The sequence below is a fragment of the Hyperolius riggenbachi genome, chromosome 5 (genome assembly GCF_040937935.1).
Source record: "Hyperolius riggenbachi isolate aHypRig1 chromosome 5, aHypRig1.pri, whole genome shotgun sequence".
Lineage (NCBI taxonomy): Eukaryota > Metazoa > Chordata > Amphibia > Anura > Hyperoliidae > Hyperolius > Hyperolius riggenbachi.
This window is the reverse complement of record NC_090650.1, coordinates 340,384,005-340,406,902: the sequence shown is the minus strand read 5'-3', so window position 1 is coordinate 340,406,902 and position 22,898 is coordinate 340,384,005.

The following is a 22,898-nucleotide window of genomic DNA, read 5'->3' as shown; positions in this document are numbered from 1 at the left end:
GGGAGCCCGTTGATTGGCTCAATGAGGTCAGGTGGGGCTGGCCAGGGTTCCCCTTTGTGATTGGTTGCTAGGGCTTCTGCTGGGAGCCCTCTGATTGGCTCCAGGACGTCATCTCCTTAGTTACAGTATTTCGGATCCGGATATCCCCGGATATCAGCGTTATGCGCCCAAATATCTGCAGATAGCTATCCGGATTTATTTAAAATCCAGAATCCGAATTGGATAGCGGAAAAAAGTTCGGATATCCGGGTTACCTGGATATTTGGAATCCTGATGAGCAGCCCTGGTGGTGAATTCACTGCCTTCAGCTTTTGGTGTAAAAGAAGCTTAATGACCTCTATTGAATGATCTCCTTTGAGGGGGAACCTTCATAAAAAAAATGGTAAGTCTACTGTGTAACTTATAACTCCAATCTTTCTAATAAAAATTTTGTTGCTCCATACAACACTGGAAGCTGCCCTGAGTGGCAGAACCGGGCTGACTATATCAGTTGCATTATCATAAGAATGGCCGTTTTAGCTCAGCTTGATCATGGACTGACAACATACGTTTATATTTGTACTAAACTGCCTCTTATTCTACTGTTTTATTATATACTGTAGATAGTACTTAAAGGATACCTTAGTGCTCAATATTTTTCTGAAAGAAAGCCTACTATGTGTGGGGGAAATTGAGCAGATGCTTACTGCACCTCCTCAGGGCCGGATTTGTACTTTTCACCGCCCAAGGCCAACTATACTGTCTGTTTGGTTGTTATCTCTGTGTGCCCCAATGAGAATTCTACTTACTTTCCCTCATTGGATGTCAGTTGTCACAGACAATTACTATTTTAGTAATATGCGTATAGATTATAAGTTATGTTTTCCTTAAGAACTTTTATGTTATGTTTGTTATCTCATTAATGATGGAACCATTGTGTCACCATGAGAGCTAGGCTGAAGTGTACCTGCAGAATAGAGTTTACAGGTCTTGTAGGGACGACACAAGTACAGGTCAGGGAGTTTGAAGGTTAAATCTGTTCTTGTAGATATGGATGGCTGCATAGAATAGCTTTACTGCCCCTCACTGAGCCGCCCCTAAATTTCTGGTGCCCTAGGCCATGGCCTATGTGGCCTTGCCAGAAATCCGGCCCTGCACCTCCTGAGTCCCGACATCTCCCTCTGTTCTCCTGTAATTGCCGAAGTTACTCACTTCTTGGTCGGTGCAGTCGGTGCCCTCCTACCTGCGCAGTATTTCCACTTGGGCGCCTTGCGACTGTTCTCCCTGGTGACGTCATATGACACAAGCATGTAGGCACGGTCGCAAACTGCCTCAGCTGACATACTGTGCATGCACAATGTACTATGTCTGGGAAGTGAAGAACATCAGGAATCAGGAATCAGGAATTCTTTATTTCGCCAAGCATGACTGGGTCATGCCCGGAATTGGGTTTGGCACAGTACATATAGCTCCGAAGAGACAGCAATAGAACAGAAATTGTATTACACTATATAACACAGAGGACAAGCATTTACATTCACATTGTATTACACTAACATTTGCCTTACATGCAAGAGCAGCAGTTATTAAGTACCCGTACAAGGACAAAAAGACAAAGAATGGCCTATCATAAGTTATTGTGTGCAGATGGGAGTATGTGTAGGGAATTGAGGAGGCTGACGGCCACGGGAAAGAAAGAGTTACTGTGTCTGGAAGTCCTTGTGGAGATGGCCCGAAGCCTCCATCCCAGTGGGAGCTGACAGAAGTAGCGGTGGCCCGGGTGAGTGGAATCGTTAGCGATCCTCAGCGCCCTCGATTTCAGCCTTCTCTTGGCATGGGCAATTACAGAAGAATGGAGGAGGATGCTGGGGTGCAGGAGATGCGGTAAGCATCTGCACAAATCCCCACATACACAGTCGGTAGCAGGGGCGTAGCAATAGCCATAGCAGTCATAGCATCTGCTATGGGGCCCTGGAGCAAAGGGGGCCCAATGGTAATTGATGTGTTCACTATTAACTTTCTTGTGTTCCTCTTCCCTCTCACTTTGTCTCAGTGCCCAAGAACTATGTGCAGTGCTGATTGCATGAGAACGTAAATTGCCCAATTAACTCATATTCATAGAGTAGGGGCAGGTAGCATTGCTTAAGAGTGCCTACATCCGGGGGGGCCCATGAAAGTTTTGCTATAGGTCCCCATGATCTCTAGCTACGCCACTGGGGTAGGTGTCCTTTTTGAAGGTATCCTTTTAATGACAATCACTGAATATATATGTTTTAATAGAAAAAATGACACATTATAATTGTGCAAATATGATGCCTGTAAGTCTACACTTGAAAACACAAATGGAACAAAAATCTTGTTTGTCTCTCTTTGCCAGGCACCAGTGGCCTCCTATGTATGCCTGTGTGACAGGGATGACACCTAATCTCTATGCAATTTAATTTTTATATGTTTTCTGTGATTTGACTTAAAATGGAGTTTCTGATTCATTTTGTACATATTCTGACCATGATTTCACGCAGACTCTCATTATCTTTGTAACTATAAATCAGACACCAATGCGCATTAACGTCTGCAGTAACTGAGCTACGAGCCTCTGTGGAACATTTCTGGTCACGTTTAGATACTGAAGGCCATGCCATTATAAAAGTGCTTACAGCCTTAACTTTGAATGAGATGAGATTTTCTTTAGAATGAAACCTGAAATATGCACATATACTTCTCTACCGTATCACGATAACAAGTCCAGCAGGTTTATTAAACAAGAAAATGAGTTTAAAGTTAATATGAAATGGAAAAAACGATGAGATAAATAAGTGCACCATTAGTTCTTATCCCAAATAGGACTGTCCTGAAATCTGTTATTTTGGTTCAAAAGGTTAAAATCCTAAGGAGACACTTTACTGAATGTAACTTAATGGTTAATATTGCTTATATATTACAATATTGATATATAAATTATTTAGTCAGTATTTGCCTATTGTGAAATATTTTCTCTCCCAGTATGCTCACGTCGGATCAAACAACATAAACACACAGTATCAATCATTTCTTGATCTAGCTTCTAATTTTTAACTTCTCACTTTGGAATGTCTTCATTTATCCCCCTCCCCCCATTACTATATTTTGGTAAAGTTCCTCTTTGAAGAGAAGCTTGCATTTCCAACTCTAAAAATAACAGCACTTTTTTTTTTTACTCACTCTTATGGTGCCCATACACGATAAAATAAAAACATTTGATTTTCCCATTTATTCGGTCTAAATGATCGAATCGAATGAAAGTTGAAATTTATTTTTTTTCGATCAAAATTCAAACGAATATCCAGTTTTTTCGAGAAAAATCTGATTGGACATGCGGGAAAAATCTTTATATTCAATTTAACGGAATAATCAAACTAAATTATCTAATCAAAAAAAATGAAAAATGGTACCATGTATGGCCACCATTGGTTTGCAGAATCAGCTATGCCAGTGGTTCTCAAACGTTTCCGTGTCAAGGGACACTTGACAAAAATGATTACCAAAATGCATGCTCGCCATTTTACGCATTGTCCCGTGTCGTCCTCTGTCCGCCTTTGTGTCCCCTGTGTCCTCTGTCCCCTTGTGTCCTCATTTTGTTCTGTGTCCTCCTTCATCCCCTGTGCATCCCCCATGTCAATGGTTTATCCCGTGTCCTCCTCCACCCGCCTGTGCACTTCTTCATGTCCCCCTTTGTCCCGTGTTCCTTAGGCCTAATGCACACTACATGCGATACCAATTTATGTTTTTTAATTGATTTTAACATGCAATTCCACTTTACAATTTTTAATCGTCACTAAATGCTGCATTTTTTCTGCGTTTTTCTTTTGATGGCATCCAGGAAAAATCGGAATCGCAAATCGGATTTGCAGTGTGCAGGGGGCCTTAGTGTCTCCCTGTGTCACCATTTGTCCCTGTCCTCCTCCACTCCTCCTCATGCTGAGTTAAAAGACAATCACATGTCTCACCAGGTCCTGGAAGCCGGTGGCGATCAGTGACTTTTCCTCTCCCTCATTCTTCCCCCTAGTGCCGCTCGCATATAATGACATGATCAGGAAAAGCAGTAGGGGAAGAGTAAGGAAGAGGAGAAGCTGCTGATTGCTGCAGGTGCCCTCAGATCAGGTGAGAGTCACGATCGTCGGGAGAAATAGAAAAGAAGAAATAGAATAGGGACACGTGACTCAAAGGGCAGCCGCAGTAGCAGCACACCTGGGAAGTGCTCCCACTTTGAGAACCTCTGACTGTATGGTCTCCTTTGCACTAATCGCATCATCATTACGTCGGTACCCGTTAGCCTCCTGCGGATGCGCGGTTCTCTAAAGACTAAACCGTGCATGCGCAGGAGGCTTACTTGACCGGCGTGATGACGCGACGGGCGTGTGACTGGGACCCGCAATGTGCGACAGTCGCTGATTACTGGAGCCACCAGTAGGACTAGGAAAGGAAAGAAGAGGATGCCGGAGGATCTCGCGGGTTACGGGGGGCTAGAAGAGGCCCCAGGTAAGTCCAAATTTTGTTTTTATCTACTGATCAGGGTCCCTTTAACAATAAAATTTGCAGAGTTGGTTAAATTGTAGATGAAAACATGAAGAATAGAGGATGCTGGCACTGCTTTGAAACACTGATTTAATAAATATCACTTGCATCACATAGTACATGCGACATGGATACTAGTCCATAAAAATCGACATGGTTGATATACCATCCATAGGAGAGTGGCACAGGTGGTGGTGGTGGGCGCTGGGTACAGGTGCCTAGATTGTAGATGACCTAACTTAAAAGACAACTGGCCCTTCCTCCTCTCGGCTGTATTCCAAACATAATCTCTGTAAGCCCCTGGCTGAAACTACCAGTCAAAGCAAAATGTTTTCTGAATTGAATATTACTGTTACGGCTTATGACAACTCTGCATATGATTTTCTCTGCATCACTATATCCGCATATAAAACAAGCTCAGCATGTAGCTATAGCACATGCCGGGGTTTATGACACTTGTAGCATTGTGAAGCCAGAACGCATTACACAATCTAGTACAAATCTAAGCACTCTATATATTTAGTAATTTGTATTTTCTCACATGATGCAGCAGGAATAGCTGTACAGGCAGTATGAGAGGAGCCAACAGATACAAGCCAAGCAGCTTGCTGGATAACTGGGCAGTTCATTCACATACAATTAGCAAAACTATTATGCTAAGCTGATCTCTTTTGTATGTCTAGCTAAAACATTTAGAGCCGTTCACACTGTGCAGAACAATGTCCATTACACAGTGTGTGATATGCAAGAACGTAATTGCATAAGAAACAACGCTTGCCATTGCCATGAGTGTGGTATGGTATTACACTGTCACATGCATATTTGTCTACTGTAATAGACTGTTCCATTCACTACAACTGAATGGGGTCAGCATCACAGAATATGCAGACACGTGGCTGTGGCAAAACATGCAGTGCAATGGGCTTCTACTTATAGGGCTCGATTCACAAATCGGGTTAGCGTGCGTACGGGTTTGCATGCGTACAGGTTTGCGCGCATTAACTTTCCCCATTCACGCGCTAACCCATATGTTAGCACGTGAACGGGAAACTTAATGCGTGCAAACCTTTACTATTACGTGTGCAAACCTGTACGGGTGGTAACCCACGCACCAAGCTTAGCACGGCCGTGATAGCATTTATCACGGCTTTGTGAATCGAGCCCATAGTGTGAAGTGCTTTTAGCAGAGCTGAATAATGTACAGTGTAACCTAGGAGGAGGAAGAGTAGAGCTTTGCAGATGTCCAGGAGACTGGTTACTATAATCGCTGATGCCTCTTCTGCATCCCTCCACTTACCAAAAACATCTCATGGCAAGCAGGAGTATCCTTAAAGCGGACCCAAACCAAACATTTTTTTAATTCAAAATATTTAGTTGCACCACTCTGACACATACAAAGATAAATATACACTCCTTCAAGCCAATGAGCATTTCAGCGCATGCTTTTCACCCTTCTCTTTCCATAACTAGGGTTATACAGGTGGCAGCCATTAGCAATTCCTCCTTTGCCGGACACCATCTACTTCACCAGTTTGCCGGATTCTGTCCCGGCAATTTGAAAGGAAGGGAGGGGTTTCTCCAATAAATGTAAAATATTTTATATTTGTCATCATGCAGCCAGGGTCGGGCCGAGGCAGATGCGAGAGAGGCTCCAGCCTCAGGGCGCAGTGTAGGAGGGGGCGCACAATTCACTCAGCTATCATTACCCAATTGTGTTTGAAGCAGAGAGAAATAAGAAAAGGGGATACATGGCAGTGACTGCAAGCCAGATAACTAGAGATAAGGGTGTTGGTGGGGTTTGGGGGCTCCACTTAGTCTAATAGCAATCAGTGTGATGGCTGGGGTGGTAGGGATGGGGGGGGCGCACTTTGGTGTCTCAGCCTTGGGTGCTGGAGGACCTTGTCCCAGCTCTGCATGCAGCTGAAAAAAGGCTGCTATTTATTATTATAATTTAGAAAATAGATTTCATATCTGACATCTTGTATTTTTAATTTGGGTCCACTTTAACCAGCTGTATTTAAAAGGTAAGCTAAAAGCAGGCAGGAAAAAAGGGCACAGGAGCCCTTACTGAAAAAAGGGCACCACCATAGGCGTTTTGATTTGCAGCAAAGAAAGGAAATTTAGGTGCATGGCAGCACCTACTATTGGGTGCCCTCAAACAATAATATTTACCTTATTTGCTGCAAATAGCAGCTTTTATAATGAATGCGATTTGCTGAAAGGTAAATTTCTGAAAGCCCACTATGCAAAGCCGCAATTTGGATATCTAAATGCCTTGGCACCTGGGATTCTATCGGGCACCTGCGGTAGCAGAAATGTACCTCCTTTGCCACAAATCGCGGCTTTGCAGCAGGGGAGGTTAAGGCTAAGGGGGGTTAAGTGTTAGGCATCAGTAGAGGGATGTCTTAGGGTTAGGCTTTGGTGGAGGGAGGGCCTAGGGTTAGGCATCGGTAGATCGAGGTCTTAGGGTTAGGCATCGGTAAAGGGAGGTCTTAGTGTTAGGCAGGGGCGTCGCTAGCCCTATTTTAGGGGGGTCTGAGCCCCCAACATGTCTGCGGGTGCCCCCAATCTATTTATTGGGGTGCCCCACTGTCTCCCCCGGCTGCCGCTGCTCCCCCCCCGCTGGCCGCCGCTGCCAGCATCAGACCTCGATTAGCAGGCGACCTAACCTGGGGGCACCTGTCACCCACTACCTAACCTGGGGGTCCCTGTCACTCACTATCTAACCTGGGGGTCGCCTGTCACTCACTATCTAACCTGGGGGTCCCTGTCACTCACTACCTAACCTGGGGGTCCCTGTCACTCACTACCTAACCTGGGGGGTGCCTGTCACTCACTACCTAACCTGGGGGTCTCTGTCACCCACTACCTAACCTGGGGAGAGCCTGTCACTCACTACCTAACCTGGGGGTCCCTGTCACTCACTACCTAACCTGGAGGGTGCCTGTCACTCACTACCTAACCTGGGGGGTGCCTGTCACTCACTACCTAAACTGGGGGGCGCCTGTCACTCACTACCTAACCTGGGGGGCACCTGTCACTCACTACTTAACCTGGGGGGCGCCTGTCACTCGCTACCTAACCTGGGGGTCCCTGTCACTCACTACCTAACCTGGGGGGGCGCTTGTCACTCATTACCTAACCTGGGGGTCACTGTGACTCACTACCTAACCTGGGGGTCCCTGTCACTCACTACCTAACCTGGGGGGCACCTGTCACTCACTACCTAACCTGGGGGGCACCTGTCACTCACTACCTAACCTCGGGGCACCTGTCACTCACTACCTAACTTGGATGTCCCTGTCACTCACTACCTAACCTGGGGGTCCCTGTCACTCACTACCTAACCTGTGGGGCGCCTGTCACTACCTAACCTGGGGGTCCTTGTCACTCACTACCTAACCTGGGGGCACCTGTCACTCACTACCTAACCTGGGGGCGCTTGTCACTCACTACCTAACCTGGGGGTCCCTGTCACTCACTACCTAACCTGGGGGGCTCCTGTCACTACCTAAACTGGGGGACTCCTGGTGCTACCTTAACTAGGGGGCACCTGACACTACCTAAACTATCCAGGCCAGCCAGCCCAGCATCAGCACCAGCCAACCAGCCCATGATTAACTGTCAAAAAGGCCACAGCATCACCACCAGTCAGGCCAGCATTTACTTCATCAGCCCAGCATTACCGCCAGCCAGGTCACAGCATAACCATCAGCCAACCCAGCTACATCATTGGCCACAGCATCACCGCCAGCCAGGCCTTTCTGCCCACACATCATCCCCAATCCAACCAAAAACAGTATTCGAGAAATCAGAAGCCAGGTGAGAGGTGTCTACCATATTAAGGGGGCATTCTGCCTATTTATGTGAAATGCTGTCTATTTATGTGCCTCATGACTGCTGAATTTGTCTTGTTGGGGCCTCATGACTGCTGAATTTGTCTTGTTGGGGGCCTCATGATTGCTGAATCTGTCTTGTTGGGGACCTCATGATTTGTTGGGAGCCTCAAGATTGCTGCATTTGTCTTGTTGGGGGCCTCATGATTTGTTGGGGGCCTCAAGATTGCTAAATTTGTCTTGTTGGGGGCCTCATGATTTGTTGGGGGCCTCACGATTGCTGAATTTGTCATGTTGGGGGCCTTATGATTGCTGAATTTGTCTTGTTGAAGGCCTCACGATTGCTGAATTTGTCTTGATGGGGGGGCTCATGATTGCTGAATTTGTCTTGTTGGGGGTCACATGATTGCTGAATTTGCCTTGATGGGGGGCCTCATGATTGCTGAATTTGTTTTAATGGGGGGGGGCTCATGATTGCTGAATTTGTCTTGTTGGGGTCACATGATTGATGAATTTGTCTTGATGGGGGGGGGGGCTCATGATTGCTGAATTTGTCATGTTGGGGGCCTCATGATTGCTGAATTTGTCTTGTTGGGGGTCACATGATTGCTGAATTTGTCTTGTTGGGGGTCACATGATTGCTAACTGTGAGACTATGGGAAAAGCTGAATCCTCATCATATGAGACAATAGCATTAAACCTACTTTTTTAGCTTTTTAAAACAGAAAATAAAACTGGGAGGTTCTAAAAAAATTGAATACATTTTTCAGGAGTAGGATGGATGAAATTGTTTATCTTCACAGTTTATTTTCAACTTGGATTTTCCATAATGTTCATGTATGAGTTTAAACGTTTGTACAGTATTTAGTTTACACAAAGTAACCCTCATATTTTTGGCATGCTAGCTGCAGTGTGCTGAATTCTGCTGCCTACAGTATGTACAGTATACGCTGTTCTCTAGTGCCTGCACTGTGTGCTGATCTACCTCCAGTGTGTACAGTGTAAGGTGTTACTCTGTGCCTTTACTGATTGTAAACCAGCTGTATTGTATGCTGATCCCTGCTACTTTCAGTATGTACAGTATTAGCTGTAAAGCTTTGTATACACATACAGTTTTGATTAGCCAATTTCAGCTCTGTTCATCAAATGCATTGTCTGTTGGCCCACTTACTGCACGAGGATGGTAAAATTGGTCAGTGACTGACTAATCAAAATTGTATGTGCGTATACATCTTTGATCTATGCCTATACTGATTGTAAATTATCTAAATAAAGGACATGGGGGCTCCATCCAAAATTTTGATGGGTAGGCCCATTATCTGTAGCTTACACCGCTGCTAAGTTCATATACATTTGGCCCCACCCATAGCTACGCCCACTCACCGCATGACCATGACCATTTTTGCCATGCATATACCCCCCACCTAGTGCCCACAGGTGCCCCCGATCTCCAAGGACCCTAGGAACGCCCCTGGTGTTAGGCATCAGTAGAGGGGGGTCTTGATGTTAGGCATGAGTAGAGGGAGGTCTTAGGGTTAGGCATAGCTAGAGGGAGCATTCTGGGTGATAGTTGGGTTACGTTAAGACATAGAAAAATATCGGTAAAGATTACTGATATTTTACTATTGGAATTAAGTAGTAGAAGATCTGTAGTTTTACCAATATTCTATGAGGACAGCCGACACTGGTAAGGAAGGGGAAAGTTAGGCATTCCCACAGCAGGGCACAGGGTTGTGCTCATACCTGGCTCTGTTAAGTTCCCCAGGGCTGCTCCATGCTCTGTACACATGCTGCTGCTCCATGCTCTGTACACACGCTGCTGCTCCATGCTCTGTACACATGCTGCTGCTCCATGCTCTGTACACACACTGCTGCTCCATGCTCTGTACACACTGCTCCATGCTCTGTACACACGCTGCTGCTCCGTGCTCTGTACACACGCTGCTGCTACATGAAAAGTTAACTGTATCAGGGAAATAAAGGGGGTAGTGCTGTGAGCTGCAGGATACCTGCAGATATTCTGGTGTCTCAACTTGTGCCTGTCCCCAGACACTGCACCAGTTCTGGTCCGAGGGGGGATTCTGGGAAGCTGTAGTTCCCCCCTGGCGTTTGCCTATGAGAGGATTCTAATAGCGGCTACAACCAGCACCCTTTTTTCCAGGTGCCTTTTTTACATGTAGACATCTGGAGGAGAGCATGGATCCCTTAAAGGGTACACGAGCCAAAGTTCGGGTACAAAAGTAGATTCTTACCTAAAGAGGGAAGCCTCAGGATCCTTTTGAGGCTTCCCTCTCTGCTCTGCTCTCCTCTGTCACTGAACGCACCCCCCCTCCCCCAGAAATTGGCGACATTGCTGGCGACATAGTAATGTTGCCAATTCCTATCGGGCCACGTGGCTCCTCTTCCGAATTCTTAGCCGTGCTGTAGACGCTCAAGCCCGCCCCATGCGCGTCCATGTTTGTCCATCTCTTGCGCGGCCATCTGTGTTGCCAACCTTTCACGTTATTTTTTTACTGACAAATACCTAAAAATTTACTGACAAAAGATTTTTTTTACTGAAAAAAATCCCAGCTGAAAAATGGGTGTGGTCACGCAACATAATGTGGGCGTGGTCATGGGTGGGGCCAGATATACATGATTTTAGTAGTGCTGTAAAAGGTCTGCCGGGGAAGTTTGAGCTCTGCCATAGTGTTCCCCCCCTTCCCCCAAAATACGCGTACGTTAAAAAAGGGCGCCGGGAAAAAAGGGCGCAGGGTTTTAAACGATAAGCATGAATAACGTTTTTTAAAAAATTGTGCTATATTTCGTTTAAAAATAATGTTTTATAAAGTTATAAATCATTAAATAATGTGTATGAAATCGGGAATTGTAAAAACGTTAATCTTCCCTGTTTAAAAAGTGAAATTTATAATAACGTTTTATAAAACATTAATAAGAATGTTACTAAAGCTATACCTAACCCTACTCTCACACAGAACCCTCCCTGTACCTATCCCTAACCCCTAGACCCCCCCTGGTGGTGCCTAAACCTAAGACCCCCCTGGTGGTGCCTAAACCTAAGACCCCCCTGGTGGTGCCTAAACCTAAGACCCCCCTGTGATAAGCATTAATAACGTTTTAAAAAAAATATTGTGCTGTTTTTCGCTTAAAAATAATGTTTAAAAAAATTGTACTGTTTTTCGTTTAAAAATAATGTTTAAAAAATTATAAATCATTAAATAATGTGTAATCATGAGAAGCAGTTATAAAACACTAAAAGTCTCCGGGCGCCGCTTGTAAAACGTTATTTTTCTCTGGCGCCCTTTTTTCCTGTTGGGCGCCCATTAAACGATATTTATTATAGGAGTGAATGGCGGCGCCCTTTTTGTCCACCTGCCTCATGCGCCCAAATTTCCTGCTTCCCTTTCAGACAAAGAGAGACAGTTCTCCCTGCTAGCAGCACATGGGGGTCACTCAGAGATTCAAGAAGGGGCTGGGGAACGTGCACATAACAAACACAAAACAAAGCAGCTACTACAGATAAGAGGGGAGAGGAGTCCTCTCCCGTTACTGTGGAGATTAAGCAGCACAAACCTCTATGTGCTGGGGTGTATTGCTTATTTATCTCTCTTGCTGTGGCACTGTTTCCTCTTCAATGCATTGCTGTCTAACTCCGAAATCCATGTGATACTGGGGGTGGAGCCCAGCCGACGGAAGAAAGGAGAGGCTGGGAGGGACAAAAGCTGGGCTGCTGTTGGATGGCTGAGCTGAGGGGCGGGACTGGAGTCTCTCTACCTGTCGGCCAGCTCTGTATCTCTGTCAGCTGTGCGGCTGGCCGCCCCGCCCCCTCCCCGGGATGTATTTTTACGGATGCCGCCCTGACCCTTACGGACTTTACGGGCAGGCAAAATTACCTTTATATTTACGGGCAGCCCGTAAATTAACAGACGGTTGGCAACACTGGTGGCCATGACTGCAAGGAGAAGAGCTGCGTGGCCCCGATGGGGAGAGGAGGGGCGTGCTCAGCATTGGGGGATGCTGCTGACCAAGAGAAGCCTCAATAGGATCTTCAGGCTTCCCTCTTTTAAAGGTAGTATATTTAATAGAAAACCTGATCTTGGGCCTGGGTTTGCTTTAAGTTTTCTAAGCTAAACTCAGGCAGGGTGGTCTGGTGGAGCGATTACTTGGGCCTGAGACTTGTGGGTTCACAGCAATACGTGCAAAATGAATGCAAAACTTTGGTTAAGTGTTTGAGAGCAAGTGAATCATATAATAACATGAACTCAGTAAAAACCTAAACTTTTCAGATACAGCTTCATCCTAACAGCTAAACGTATGCTGTTATAAGTGCTCAGTTCTGTTCAGAATAAGTTTTCTGCTGCAGCGATCTGTTACATTGAATTGAATGCAGTGTATGCTAATGAGCAAAGAAGAAATTAACAGCCAAGTGCTCATTTACATGCTAACAGATTTATGCTGTATGAGTTATTGCTTATTTATTCCACTGGGGCTACTTAACATTGAGATAATGCAGTTTTGAAGTATGAAATTCAGTTCCCGTAGTTGGTAAGATGAAGATAAAAATGATGGCATGGCTTACTTGATTTGCTACCCCTTTGTAAGATGATATGCTGCAGTTTTACTTTCTACAGCAACTGCTTTCGCGGTTTATATAACTTTTTAATTTGATATTGATATTCAGAAAGCTTACACAGAAGCGTGTTCTCATAAAGAAGATGGCAGAAGTAGCTGCTTGTACATATAGATGTATAATATTACCAAACTAATATAGGCACACACACAGATGCAGGGCCACTGGTGCCATCAGAAATGTTGGGGCCCTTCATACATCATCAGGCCTGCCTCCCCTCCCTGGGCCCACTCACTGGCTGATGAGGCCACCCACTAGCCACCCCACACCATGCGTGAAGAGCGGCGTGGCAAAAAATGTGCGTGGCTCCGACACCGAAGAAAGCGTTGCGGGCGTCACGGCAAAAAGTGGGCATGGCATGGCATGTTGTGGGTGGATCCAAATACTAGCAAATTACGGTTAGTCCCCAGTTAATAGGGACTGTAGGTCCATTCTCATCCTGAATCCGTTCTCTTTTGTTCCCCTCTGTGTCACCTCAGTTTGTGCCTCTTGTGTGCCCCTCCGTATCACCTCATGTCCCCATCACATTTCTCTTCTCCCTGTGCCACTTTTGTGCCCCTGTGTCACCTCTTGTTCCCCTCTGTGTCAGCTTGTCTGCCTGCCCTGCCCTAGCCAGGTATAGGTGCCACCAGTATAGGTATCCAGGCATAGGTGCCCCCAGAATTTGAAATGCCTGCTGTGGATAAGTACCCAATCAGCGTGAAGGACACAGAATAGAGACACCGAGAGCCCAATATAGTGTAGTATGTACTGGTATGTGGATATGACAAGTAAGTATCTATTTATGCTCACAAACATTCGTAAAAGAATATTTTTACTGCGCACATTTTTTTTACTGTGAAAATATAGATTGTTTTGCATTGAAACATACAAACTCTTTTTGAAAATTTTTTCTCAAAATTAAAAGTAGCACTTTCGATGCAAAAATGACTTTAACAACAATTCACAAGCAACACTGATCCCTATGACATGCACATTTCCAGTGACCAAAAAAGGTGATACTATCAAAGCCATCAGCTGCTCATCAATTATCTGGCAGCTTATTCATTTACTAGCAGCTAGAGGCACTGGCTGGCAAAATATACCGTATATCCTCGAATATAAGTCAACCTGTATAAGTCGACTCCAATATTTTACCCTCTTCAACTGTAATTTTGTATTGAGTACAATATAATATTAAGTATAAGTCTACCCAGCAAAGTTAATGGCTACACTTGGGGACCAAGAAGAATTAACAACTGCACTTTGGGAACAGGAGGGGTCCAGTACTGCACTGAATACAGTACTGCAGCCCTCCTGTCCCTTAAGTGCAGCCATCAACTCCTCCAGGCCCCTAAGTGCAGCAATTATTTTCCCCCCTTCCTGTAGCCCAGTACCCCCCCCCCCCCCCCTTCCTTTTTTTTCATTGTTAAAGCGGTTGAAAACCCTGACATAATATTCAATAAAAACATGTTTACCTACTTTTTATATGCCATACGGTTATAATATTTGCATTTGTGCATAAGTGTTATTATTCATTTAGAAGTTATAGGTTTCCAAAATTACAGTTTTTTGCTTTGTGAGCTGACTTTGCATTTTATTAATTACTGCTTTTATTCATTGCTGTTTTGCAGGCAGACATGCTTTCAGTGTCTCTTTGTCTTCAGCAGCTTCTCAGCAGTCGGAGAATGTGTCACATTCCTTACTTGATACATTTAAGTAAACACAAGATTACATTATCTAAAGTTAGGAAGAGTCTGCATTTCACTGCACTAAACTTTCAAGCTCTGTGTGTAACCCTTCGAATGCTGGTCTAGTAAAAAAAAAATGCTGGTTGCATATAATATGCTGCAAATAATGTTTTAGAGCAAAGATGAAACATAGGGTTATATTCCACTTTAATTCTTGTGGCCAGGACTTTTAGAGGAGTTGTCAGGCAAACATTAATTAAAACTTTACTCACCTAGGGCTTTCTCCAGCCCCTTGCAGCCGACTGTCCCACACTGTCACCTCCACTCCCCGCCGCTGTCCTGCTCTCGCCGCACGGTTGAAGAGGCCAACCGCAGGGTCAGCCTTAATGTGCCTGCGCGAATTGCAGCTGTCAATCATGGCCATGTGGTCTGCGGCAAACTGCGCAGGTGCAGAACTACAGCGCCTGCGCAGTTTGCCGCGGACCACGTGGCCATAATTGACAGCAGCAATTCACGCAGACGCAGTAAGGCCAACCCCGTGGTTGGCCTGCGGCGAGAACGGGACAGCATCGGGGATCGGAGGTGACAGCGTGGGACATGCAGGTGCAAGGGGCTGGAGAAAGCTCCAGGTGAGTAAAGCTTTTTTTTTAATTTTTGCATGACAACTCCTTTAAGGCCCGCTTGAAAGAACTAAGAGAAATCGAGAGCCCAATATGGTGTAGTATTGTTGAGTTGGTTGTGGTCAAAGCAAAATATTTAGATATACTCACAAACATGGGTTCCCCATAGGCAACCACTTCAAGTGCAGGTGGGGAGTATTAGAACCTGACCCCACTCAGGTTTTTAAGATGTCGCTCTCTGTAGATCGGAAACGGGATAGCACCCCTCCACTGAGGGTGGAATCAAGATTTCAGCAAGGCTTGGTGTACAGAGGCGCCAGAGTAGAAGAGGCGCTCACTTCTGCATCCTGTTTGCCTGAAGAAGTGGGACCACACCTGCGAAACGCGTTGCACTAAGGGGAGTTGAATAAAATATTTGTATTGATATATTGTGACTCAATTGAGTTTTATATTTTCGAGGGAGGTAAGTCCACCTGAACATCCCCCTCTTTTAGACGGTTTTTAAACGATTTAATTCTACTCTGACGCCTCTGTACACCAAGCTTTGCTGAAACCTTTAAGGCCCATACACCTGGCATACATTTGTCTGTAGTTGTGAGGCAGCGACAAACAGACAAGAGACAAAAGCATATTTATGGCAGCGACAATTCGAGTTTGCGACAGTTGTACACACGTGACAACAGAAAGAGTGAAGACACGACGGAAGCTGTCTGCCACAGACTACGTATAGTAGTAGTACTATGGTAGCGACTCTGCTGTCTGTAGAAGACTTTCATACACACAACAGGACACCAAAAGACTAAGCGACGGTTCATGATACAAAAGTCACAAGAGATTCACCAGTCGAATCGCTTAAACATAGCTGAGTCTGCAGACAGTCTGCTGACAGTCTTTGTTGCTTGCCGTGTCCACACGAACAAACCGCAGTAGTTCTGCACCTGCGCAGTTCGCTGCAGATCACGTGGCCATGATTGACAGCGGCGCTTCGCGCAGGCGCAGTAAGGCCGACCCCTTGGTCGGCCTCTTCAACCGTGCAGCAAGAGCAGGACAGCGGCGGGAAGCGGAGGTGACAGCGTTGGATTGTCGGCTGCAAGGGGCTGGAGAAAGCTCCAGGTGAGTACAGCTTTTTTTTTATTTTTGCTTGACAACTCGTTTAAGGCCCATGCACACGGCATACATTTGGCTGTAGTTGTGAGGCAGCGACAAACAGACAAGAGACAACAGCATATTTATGGCAGCAACAATTTGAGTTTGCGACAGTTGTACACACGTGACAACAGAAAGAGTGAAGACACGACAGAAGCTGTCTGCCACAGACTACGTATAGTAGTAGTACTATGGTAGCGACTCTGCTGTCTGTAGAAGACTTTCATACACACAAGACACAACAGGACACCAACAGACTAAGCAACGGTTCATGAGACAAAAGTCACAAGAGATTTACCAGTTGAATTGCTTAAACATAGCCTCGTCTGCAGACAGTCTGCTGACAGTCTTTGTCGCTTACCGTGTCCACACGAACAAACCGTGGCACGAACTGTCGCTCAACACTTGTCTGTACAGACATTTGTATGCCATGTGTACGGTCCTTTAGACTTGTGTTTTCTTGGCATTTCCTTTATCAAGAAAATGTCACTTACCACTGGATAAATTGCTGCGAATGGGAATGTCGCTAATAGTACACACATTACTCAGAGGGCTCAGTGTTGCCCATGCCTCGTGTATAAGTCAACCTCTAAACTTTTAGTAAGTCAGACTTAAAGGGAACCAGAGACGACCAGTGTATAAAAATGAAAAAGCTTTTATACATACCTGGGGCTTCCTCCAGCCCCATAAGCCTGGATCGCTCCCACGCCGCCGTCCTCCGCTGTCTCTATCACCGCTACCGGGTCCCGTCACTTCCGGCGGACGCGGCCAATTGTACGCATGAATAGGGGCTCCCTCTCTATCCTTTTGCATGCGCCTGCGTAGTATGGAGGCGCATGCGTAAGGGTATGGAGAAGTCCCTGTTCTTGCGTACAATTGGCCGCGTCTGCTGGCAGTGACGCACTGCGTGTGCGTCGACTGGCTCGATTGGCCGTAAGTACGGGACCCGGTACCAGCGGATAGAAGCAGCGGAGGACGGCGGCATGGGAGTGAGCCAGGTTTATGGGGCTGGAGGAAGCCCCAGGTATGTATAAAAACTTTTGCCCAACGTCTCTGATTCACTTTAAATTTCTAGACTTATACTCGAGTATATACAGTAATACCCTCACTGGTAAGTTGAGATTTGCATGTTAGATGAATCTTTTGCTCATGGATATTTTTGCCTTTTTACTGTTCCTTCAGATAACACTTCAGGATAGACTGCCTTCAGGCCCATTAATCCTACAATGTTTTAATAATTTACACATTTTCAAGCATTTCAGAAATGAATGTACTTTCAAGCATTTTTAACCATTTGACACCATTACAGCCCATCATGAACTTTGCTGCATGACTCATCCACCTCTGCTCTGTAATATCTGGTCTGATGGTCCACCTGTAGCCCAGGGCAGATGGGCTCCCCCATAGGCTATATGTGGGAACACATCCACCTGCCCAGGTTTATCAGAAGTTGGTCCGCTTACTGCAATGGATCCCACGGATCCGTTGCAGAGTGACAACTGTGAATGACTCCTTTTTATAAAATAGACGCCTCAGAGGGGAGTGGGAAATTACATGAAGGGGGTGTAGATGGACGAAGATAAGCATATGAGAGGCAGAGCTGCAGAGATCAGCTCTACCTCATCCTGTCTCTCTCTAGTACTCGACAAAGCAGGTTATTTTTATGGTAGATTTCGTGGTCTGGGGTGGGGGGCTTCAATACCAGTGGAATGCCCCAAGAATTAGTGTGCCTTAAAGGCACCAAATATATAAAAGCCTCTGATTTGCTTTAAAATGAACCTTTAACCAGTATACTATCCAGTCACTAACACGGACATTAAACAGCCGAGTGAAATACTGTAGTTTTATAGATTTTTCTCGTCATTAAACTCCTCAGAGAAGATTCCCACTGTGAGGTCAATTCAAGAAGCTGTATGAACAGAGTTGATTATGAGATAGAGACTGAAATAACGATGATCGCTGTGTGAATGAGACATTTACTTTTACAGAAGTCTGTGAGAGTGAAGAATAAAGCTTTTGATATAAAAAAGCTTTTTAATATGCCAAATAATACCTGACACAGGCTTGTGAAGGAAGTAATGAAGACTTCTTTTTATAACGTATTACATTACCATATTTTTTTCAGAGGATTCATTTCTATTGAGCACTGATCACTTGCTTAAACTATGAGAAAAACTGATCATCTCTACTGCAAGTAGGAGACATTTTGTCCCTATATGGGGACTGTTCAATCAGCACCCTCTGCTTTCAAAGTATAGGCAATCCTTAAAGTGAACCTGAGACGAAGGGAAAGAAAAGTTTTATACATACCTGGGGCTTTCTCCAGCCCCCTCTGCGCTGATCGCTCTCTCACCGCGGTCCAAAGCTTCCTAGATCCCCCTGGTAGCAGCCCCGTTCTCTGCGGCCAGTTGGGCGTACTGCGCACGTGAGGGTGAGTAAGCACACTTCGATGTGCTCCAGTCGGCAGAAGCTTTCTGTGCCTGCACAATTCTACTGTGCAGGCGCAAAATGTTTCTGGTCGCGGGAGAGATGTGGGATTCTGGCAGGCGGCGCACACAGAAAATCAGCCCGTGGCCACAAACGGGGTAGAGAACCATAAAACTCATGTTGATTTTAAAGGTTTTTAAACGTGAGTGTACATCTATATTTTAAATAAATTGTGATAGTAGAATTTAACTATGGAGTCTGTATGGCCTATATTCTGAGGTGATTGGTCCATGGAAGTCAAATTAAGGAGTGAAGGTGTCTGGAGAGTACCGCCATAGGCAGAGAGGAGGCCTCAAACTGCCCCTAAAGCGCTGCAGATCCCTATTGCTTACAGAGACGCTGAAGCGGAAAAAAATTATGATATAATGATTTGTATATGTAGTACAGCTAAGAAATAAAACATCAGGAGCAGAGACATAAGTCTAATAATGTTTCCAGTACAGGAAGAGTTAAGAAACTCCAGTTATCTATGCAAAAAAGCCATTGAGCTCCAAGACTTTCAAAGTCGCAGAGAGCTCTGTCTTCTGAAGCTTGGTATCTGAACTGTCAGTCACAGTATTTTCTTTTTCTCTCCAGAAGACAGGTCAATAGTTCATTGGGCTGCTCTGTAAAATCATTTAGAATGCTGAGTAGTGTGTAAACTGCAAATATTAGAAAATGATGCAATGTTATAAAAAACACTATATAACTGAAAATAAAAATGTGAGAATATTTTCTTTGCTACTAATCTTCTAGTAACTATTCGTACTACACAACCAATTCATTATATCATATTTTGTTTTTCACTTCAGTGTCTCTTTAAAGAGGAGCTGTTAGGCATAGGGTCTCAGAGAAAAAAAACATATATCAGTAGCTAAATATTGGCTCTACTTACATTACATATGCATTTCACTGTCCACGTTTGGATTTCACAGAATTTTTATATAGTATTTGCAGAGAATGATGCTCCTGACAGCTCATGGCAGGTTCCATGTTTGTCTGTCTTCTATGAAGCCAATTGTGATGTCATATCCTCCCTGCTTCCTGATGATTTGACTCACAAAAAAAGATCCTAATGGACAACACTACTGTGCAGTGAATATTAATTAGCCATGTGGCTAGGAACAATAACGGACTCATGCAGTATACTCTAACCGAACATGTGCCCTGTGATTTTTCAGTGCTGTGAGTTTAGGCTGCTGTTAGAAGCTGCTGTAACATAAGCCTGTAACTTTTCACTTTGAAAGCAGCCTTAGGGCGTGATAGGGAAATGAAGGGGATGACCCAAGGTACTGCAGTGGGGAGAAAAGGCAGCCCCAGAATGCTTTGCAGTATCTGTTATGCGTCCTGCCGGCCTCCTTACGAGGTTGGGAATAACAGCCTTGCTGTTCAGCACACATCACAGTAAGAGAGATTTTTAACTTCAGTATTGCCTTTTTGGCTTCCATCTAAACTGTTTAACACAGGAGAATAGAGATTTAAATTAGCTTTTGCAGCCTGACAGTTACTCTTTAAGGGTCACTACAAAACAGTGAGTGGCTCTCTGAAGGGGTGCGGCACTCACTAATTGATTAAATGAAACCCCATTGGTTGTACGAGGCACGGTGGTGATGTAATTGCACAGTGATTTGCACAGTGGACGTATAGTGCATATATCATTAGGATCTGTGGTTCCATAATGACCGTGTAGCACACTTACAGATTGTAATAAACATACTGTCTGCCCTTGTATTGCTTTTGTTTGTGTTTGTTAAGCAACTGCCAAGACAAATTCCTTGTAAGTGCAAGCTTACTTGGCGAAATCAATTGATTCTGATTCTGTATATTTGTGAGTATATTTTGGCAAGGGATCCAAGGAACCCCTTTACCAAAACAGGAGCAGGGCAGTTTGCTGATCCATTAGTAATACAAGTCAGAAAAACACAACAAACAACATTTTCTTGAAGTGTAGCCTGACCTGTCACAAATATCTATTTAGGAAAACAGATTTGCTCATCAGTATCAGATCTTCATTTTCTGGGCAACCCACTTAGAGTGATCGCAAGCTTATGAAGACAGATAATCATGCCAGACTGAGTGAAGAAGTAAATGGTTTTCTTCCACATAGAACATTAAAACCACTTTTTCTTATTAATCATTTCACTGAGTTGGATTAGTGTTTTCAATGACAATCCTCTAAAATTGCTCAGTATATAAAGTAATGATAATGATATATATATAAAAAAAAAATCAGATATATGTCAACACTTGCATTTTTCTCAAGTTTGGAGGTCAACGGTAAAAATTTCTCTTCTGAACTGTAAAACCGTGTTAGATCTATTGCTATATGTAAATAAAAAGCAGCTCCTGCTGTGCAGACAGAGGCATATTCAGCATGACTGTCATCATAAAAGTGATGCATAACCCTCGCTGTACTACAATATTGAAATACACATTGCTTCAATCATCCAGCTTGTTTGCTCCATCATACTACCAGTAACCAAGGAACGACATAAATGTCATATCTAGAGCTGAAAATCCGTCAGTTCTAAATGTACTGTATATGCCACACACAGTTGACTTTCTTTTTAACCATTTCAGCACGCGGGTATTTTTCACCTTATGGACGAGAGGAATTTTCCCATTTCAGTGCTCCTCCCTTTCATTCCACAATACCTTTATCACTACTTATCACAAAGAAATGATCTATACCTTGTTTTTTCTGCGACCAATTAGGCTTTCTTTGGGTGGTACATTATAGAATAGAAAATAGAAAATCTCTATTGTCATTGTAACAACCGAAATTGTACAACGAAATTCTTAAGTGCATTATGTTAAGAATTATTTTATTGTAAATGCATGTTAATGGGAATAATTAAAAAAAAATTGAAAAAATTATTATTTTTTCAGTTTTCAGCCATTATAGTTTTAAAATAAAACATGCTACCATAATTAAAATCCACACATTTTATTTGCCCATTTGTCCCGGTTATTGCAGCATTAAAATTATATCCCTAGTATAATGTATGGTGACAATATTTTATTTGGAAATAAAGGTACATTTTTCAGTTTTACATCTATCGCTGATTTTTAGCCCATAAATTTATAATAATATGCCCTCTTGACATACATATTAATTTGTTTTTATTCCCTAAAGTCAGTAGGTGTAATTTTACTATTTGGACACAAGATGATCACCCGCAAAGCACCCCAAACTGCAGGGACGTGACTAGTGTGTCCCTGTGGCTGTAGCAGTGCTGCGGACGTGAGGCTCACGGCCGCACTGCATAAATGATTAAAGCGCTGCGTAACCGAGGCGGCACGGGGAGGGCAAATGAAACACAGAGGCATGTTTCCTGGTCCATGACATGCTTCTGTGTCTCCCCAGCGCCACTCTCTGCCCCCCCCCCATGCACGTGCCACGCTTTGATACCCCAAAATTGCCAACATGTAGCTTGTCAATATCTCGAGGGGAAAGGGGCGTCCCTAACAGGAGAGGCACTGCAGCAAAATTCCCACTGTTCCTAACAGTTCCTAACGCCCCTTCCCCAGCTCTAATAGGGCAGCTCTGCCCTGGTGGCATTTTAATGACTATCAAAGTATACATAATGCTAATCTAATCATTACAACTATATTGTCAAAAAAGGATTGAGGGGACAGCGGGTGGCATAATTGGCAAAATAGAAGTACTTGTGATTTGGGGAAGGGGCTACAGTACATGTGGGAAGTAACTGTGGTAGTAGTGGGGGAAAGGCGTACTTATTATTGCGATCGTTAAGAAAAAGTGGGGGGAAGGCTGCGCATCCCTAGACACATGCTGCAATGGAATGGTTAATCGCACAGGCATACACCACCTCTATTAGACTGAAAAATGCATGCCCTGCATCCAAAACAATGCTAACATTTATTACGCTAGGAGGAACTTTAGCTTCCTGTATGGTTTGCATGCAAAGTATACAGTACTAGACACTTGCGCCACGGTGAGGCAGACCTCCGGGCAAGTGACCTAACCTAAATT